The sequence below is a fragment of the Octodon degus genome, unplaced genomic scaffold, assembly GCF_000260255.1.
Source record: "Octodon degus isolate 3935 unplaced genomic scaffold, OctDeg1.0 scaffold00106, whole genome shotgun sequence".
Taxonomy (NCBI): domain Eukaryota; kingdom Metazoa; phylum Chordata; class Mammalia; order Rodentia; family Octodontidae; genus Octodon; species Octodon degus.
Window position 1 is genome coordinate 4842242 of NW_004524682.1, and position 6153 is coordinate 4848394.

A 6153-nucleotide genomic window follows, 5' to 3' on the forward strand; every position below is an offset into this window, starting at 1 on the left:
TCTCTCTCTCTCTCTCTCTCTCTCTCTCTCTCTTCCCCCTTCTCCCGTCTCACTCCCTCCTTCTCTCCCTTCTTCCCTCTCTCCTTCCCTCCCTCCCTCTCTTTGTTTCCTTATCTGAACATATAAGAAGTCAGTTGAAATGAGAGCGGGAAGGAGAGCTGCTAAGTGTGCAGAAGCAATGGCCTCAACAGCCACTCAAAACTGAAGAGAGTAAACTGAGATTGAAAAACATATTGAAGAAGTATAAAACATTATTTGCCAACAAGAGTTATACATAGACAGTTTAAAACAATCAGAAATATTGCTATATGGAAAAAAATTAAAACTATCTATTATTGATCACAAGCAAATTCAGGTAAGTTTCACAAAACAAGTTTTTTCCTTGGTGTTTTCATTGTCTTGATCTTGAAATTGGTTCTGTGCCTGCCTGTGGCCACCAGGTCAATGACTCTTACTTAAATCTCTCTCCTTTCTTTTCAAAAATCTTAGTCATCTGGTTGTGCTCAGATGATCACACTTTTCAACCTAATTCACTGAAAAGATCACTTCAATCTTGAAATTGGCTCTTCACATATGTAGGTCTTTCTCTGTAGAAACTTAGGATAGAGGTCCACTTGTGTTCTTTTATTTAAATGGACCAAAAGGATTTCTTTCTTTCTTTTTCTTTTTTGCTTTCATGACTTCAGACCACAGATTATAGATTTCCGAAGAGCTGGTTTGCTCTCAAATTGTCAGAGTAATGAAAACTTGGCTTTGCTGCTTAATTCCATGGAAACACTCAACTTACCTCCAAAGCTTCATTTTCTTCTTATAAACACATCCACACTGCCCTCCACATTTAAAATTATATTTGTAAAAATTTTTGGAAAGTTAAAGAACAAAATTGAATTATAATTCCATTATTCAAATAACCATTAATATTTAGTTTGTTTTCCTAAAATGTTCACCTTTTTCTAAGACATAAATTTATTTATTTATTTATTTATTTATTTATTTGGCAGAACCAGGGATTGAACTCAGGCCCTTGCACTTGCCAGGCAAGTGTTTATTCTACTGAGCTATCTCCCTGGCCCTTAAGGCATAAGTTTAAGTAAGTGTTATTAATTATGCATACATAAACACAAAAAAATAAATTTTGTCTATATATCTTATATATTTAATTATCTCAATTTAAATATTAATATATATACTGCATATTATATGTGTAATTTACTATTTTTCTTTTTCATTCCTTTAAAAACATTACAACGTTGCATGATGGGCATGTATCTATAGTAACTTTGAAAACCACAATTTTATAGTATGTTTAATGTCATCATAACATTAAACATATTTATTTACATATTACTTTACTGTTCTTCTTTAGTTTCTTGGTGGTACCAGGGATCAAACTCAGGACCTTGCGCTTGCCAGGGAAGCACTTATTCTACTGAGATATCTCCCTAGCCTCAATATGTTGTATTGTTGAACATTATCACTTGCAATCAGAATTTATTTCATTTTTGAAGGGTGCTCAAGATTCTCACTTTTGACAATTCTGTAGCTCTAACCAAATATTCAGGTCCTGTTCTCCACATTTATTGTATTTAATGGCTCTATTGTCTCCTTCATTATAGCAGTTTAGTGAGGATCAGAATTAGGGACCTTTCCTACTGTCATCACATTTTGTTGATTTTATGTGTCAGTAAGAAAGCAATCCTTTCCTTCTAAATAAAAAGTCCCTTTCTCTTTAGTGTACAACCAAGAGTCTTCCACCTTGATTCTACTTCTGGTATATGTATGAGAAGTGTTTGGATTGGCTCTTAATAGGGAAAAAGAATTAGCAGTTTTCTTTGACTTTTCATCTAAAAAATTAAAACATTTGTGAAAGACTATGATAACAGCCTATTACAATATAGGAATAGAGTACAGATATGTGGCTTTGTCTTTACCTGCATTAGAGAAAGTGAAATGTAGTTATTCTTTCCTGGGAATGTTGCTGGAAGTTGAATTCCTCTCTACTTGATCCACTAGGCCAGTCTATTTCTTTTAATTGATGAATTGAGTCCATTTACGTTGATGGTTATAACCGAGATGTGTTGACTTATGATCGACATGTTATTTACCTGCTGTTGTTTACTCCTTTTTTTTTCCTGTGTTTAATTGTTTGCCCTATTTAGTGGATTCCTTTCATTCTTATTCATGGAGTTCTGATCATTTTCATCCCTCTCTAGAACATCTTTCAGTAGTCTATGTTGGGTTAGCTTTGTTATCATGAAATTCTTCAGTTGTTCTTTGTCATGGAAGTATTTCACTTCTTCATCAAACTTGAAAGAGAGTTTTGCAAGGTATTGTAGTCTGGGCTGGAATTTGTTTTCATAGAGGACTTTAAGTACTCTGCTCCGTGCTCTTCTTGCCTTCATGGTTTGTGAAGAGAAGTCGGCTGTAATTCTGATGGGTTTTCCTTTAAATGTGATCTGTTTCTTTTCTCTAGTGGATTTTATATATTTTTCTTGTGCTGGATTTCTGGGATCTTGACTATTGTATGCCTCAGTGTGTCCTTATTTGGGTTGAAGTTATTTGGAGTTCTGTATGCTTCGGTTACCTGAATGTCAGATTGTTTCTTCATATTTGGTAAGTTTTCTACTATTACTTCTGGCCATATTCTTTTTATATCATTTGTATTGACTCCTTCTTTCCCATTCATACCTATTAATCTCACATTGTTCATCTTTGCATCGTCTTGCAGGTGATGAATTATTTTTTCTTGCATCCTAGTTGTTTTTAAGAGATCTTTTCTTACCTTTTCACTAGCTGTGATGGCATCTTCAAGATCTGAAGCTCTATCTTCACTTTCACTCAAACGGTTTTGCAGGCTTTTGATTGAGATTTTAAGTTCATCTCTCTCTTTGACTCTGCTTCATGCAATCTATTTCTTTCCTGTATTGCTCATTCAAGGAATCCATCATTTTTCTAATCTCCTCTATTTTTTATCAGTGTCTTGAGAAGCAGTTATTAATTCTGTTACTTCAGATATTATTTCTAATCTGATTTCCTCCATATGTTTCTGCATTTGACTCTTTACTTCAGACTCTATTAATTCAGAGATTTCTTTTTTTATTTCAGAAGTTATTTCTGATCTGAGTTCTTCTATACCTTTCTGCAGTTATTTCTTTACTTCAGATACTATTAATTCAGACATTTCAGCTATGTGATTCCCAACTTCTTCTGTGCTAATGTCTTCTGCACTTGTTCTGGATGGGCTCAGGGCCTCAGATTGCATTTTGCTCCTTGTTTTTGTCATTTTGTATAGCACTGTCCTCTGACCTTTGTTGTAGAGCTTTGGTGCAGTTAGAACCTTAGCACCTACTGAAACTCAGGTGCAGATCTATAAAGTTTGAATTTATCCCGTTGTGCCTGGCTTGGGTCTGGCTGCTGTGCTTAGCTCCTTCCTGCTGCAGCCGTTGGAAGTGAACCTGTTGTGCTCCTCTGGCAAGATGTTATACTCCTGAATAAGCTGGGTGGTTCTGGCCCCTAGCCTCTCTACAGGAACTTTAGCTTCAGAGTTTCACCCCAGGTCTGTATGCCAGGCCTCATTCACCTTTGGAGGGGTCTTCAGGAGTCCAGAGAGCAGGACAGAAGGACTCACTCACAAGAGGGCTTGGGCTGGGTCCAGGGATCCAGCAGGCAAATGGGAACATGAAAGCTCTCCCAAACACTCTCTAGGTCTGGGCTTCGACAGCTTCTGGATGGGTTCAGAGGGGTCCTGAGGGAACGGCCAAAGGTTTCACTCACATGCTGGCCTTGAGCTGGGTCCAGAGGGGTCCAGCAGGTGCAGGGGAGTGAACAGCCAGGCCTGGGCTTGGCCCTCTCTACTTGAGGAAAGCAGAATTCAGTTTCTCAATTTCTCATGAATTGGGCTCCAAGTTTAATTAATCACTGGGCTATATGACAGAGAAGACCTAGGAAGATGGACATTTTCATGAACTTTTAGTAGACTTTAGACTAGTGTGGTGATTTTGGAGATTAATAATGTCCATTACATTTAAAAATACACCCATAATATAATCAATTGCATTTCCTGTTAGGCACAAAGATGAAAACTGTATTCAATGATGTTCATCACAGCATTGTTTATAACAGGGAAACTTCTCTACTCGTTGGGTGGGGTTCTTAGAAAAAATCTCTTGCAGATGCTAAGGAATAATTTGTTACATTAATATCTGCATTGGTTTCATAATGTCTTAATGTATGTGCTTAAATTGTACTGTGAAATGCCAGGGAAATAGACAAAATGTTTATTTTGGGGTGAGGAGGAGGGAGAGCAGAGAGATATAAAGTGAGATTTAGTGAATGTTGGGTAATGGGTTTGAGAGTGCTGATTGAGGATCATCAGACATTGGCTCTGTTAGAAGGAGGGAGCATGTTTTTAGGACTGAAAAGGATTCGCACTCTTAGCCTTGTAGAAAGCAAGGTATGAACAACACAGGCTTTTCTTGGTTCCTGCCTAAATGTGCTATGTGGATACCCCCTAATGCGCAAGCTGGAAATAGACAGACTTTGGATAGCTAGTACCAGTTTGACTGGAAAGCACATCCTACCACACCTACTCCTACACTTGTTACTCCTGAGATTTATGCCCTACCCCACCAGGTTAGCAAAATATCACATGTTAAAGCTGTTTGTTGATGGAAGTCATATTATACACAGTGTTGGCAGGAGTGGGGAAATGGGCAATTTGCTCATGCTCAGAGAATGCAAGCTGGACAATATGTTTGTGCTATGAGCATTAAAGGCACAGTATGTCCTAATCTAGGGACTGCTGGGCCTAAAGAAAGAATCCAAAACATGAAGAAATTGTTAACAGCAGTGCTATTCATAATGCAAACCACTGCAAAGAGCCTAAATGCAAAACAACAGTGAAATGGACAAACAATTGTCATTATGTCCATATAATTGAATAGTCTATCATGATTAAAATATGAAATGCTTGCCCAATATTAAAATTCTGTTACTTAATCTGTGCATAATGATATTTTCACTGCTTCCTTTCTGATTATTATTCCTTTATTTCTCTCTCTTATCTAATTGTTCTAGGCTAATGTTTCCAGAATTATGTTGAATAGGAATGGTGACAGTGGACATCCTTGTCTTGTTCTTGATTTTAGATTGAAGGCTTTCAGTTTTTGTCCATTCAGTGTGATATTGGCTGTTGGTTTGTTATCTTTTTGAAGAGTTTCAGCATGTCAAAAGAAATCACCAACAGAGTACAAAGAAAACCCACAAATTGGGGAAAAAAATTAGCAGATTGTCTCTGAGACAAAGGACTTTCATCTAGAACATATGAAGAAGTTTTAAGAAATTGGGCACCCAAAATTCAAAGGCTCAATCAAAAAATGGGTATCTGAGATGATTATGTACTTCTCAAATAAGTACAAATGGCAAACAAATATATGAAGAAATGTTCAACATTCAAGAAATGCAAATTAAAGACTGGGGAGATGGCTTAGTGGAATAGGCACTTTCCTGGCAAGCGCAAGGGCCTGAGATCAATCCCCTGTTCCACACACAAAAAAAGAAATAAATGCAAATTAAAACAACATTGAGATTCCATCTCACCCCAGAGAGAATGGCTATCATCAAGAAGTTAGCCGATAACAAATGCTACAGGGGCTGTGGGGAAAAAGGAACCCTACTCCACTGTTGGTGGCAGTGTAGACTGGTACAACCACTATGAAAATCAGTGTGGAGAGTCATCACAAAGCTAGGACTAGAGATTTAATTCAAGCCAGCTATTCCCCTTCTGGATAATTTTCCAGAATATCTGAAAACATCATACCACAGTGATTTAAGTGCATCAATGATTATAGCAGCACAACTTGTCATAGCTAAATCTTAGAAACAATCCAAAAGTTCATCAATTGAGGAACAGATAAAAATGTGGCATTTTTAACAATGGAGTAATACTCAGCTATAAAAAATGATAAACTCTTAAGGCATTTATAGGTGAACGGATGCAACTAGAGATTATACTCGTAAGTGAAATAATTGAGACCCATCTGTGCAAATAATTGTGACCCATCATATTGTCTCACTAGTAAAAGAACATGAAAGAGTAAATAAAATGTGAAAGGTGTAATAAATAATGTGAAAGAGAAAGAAACTATTCAAAGG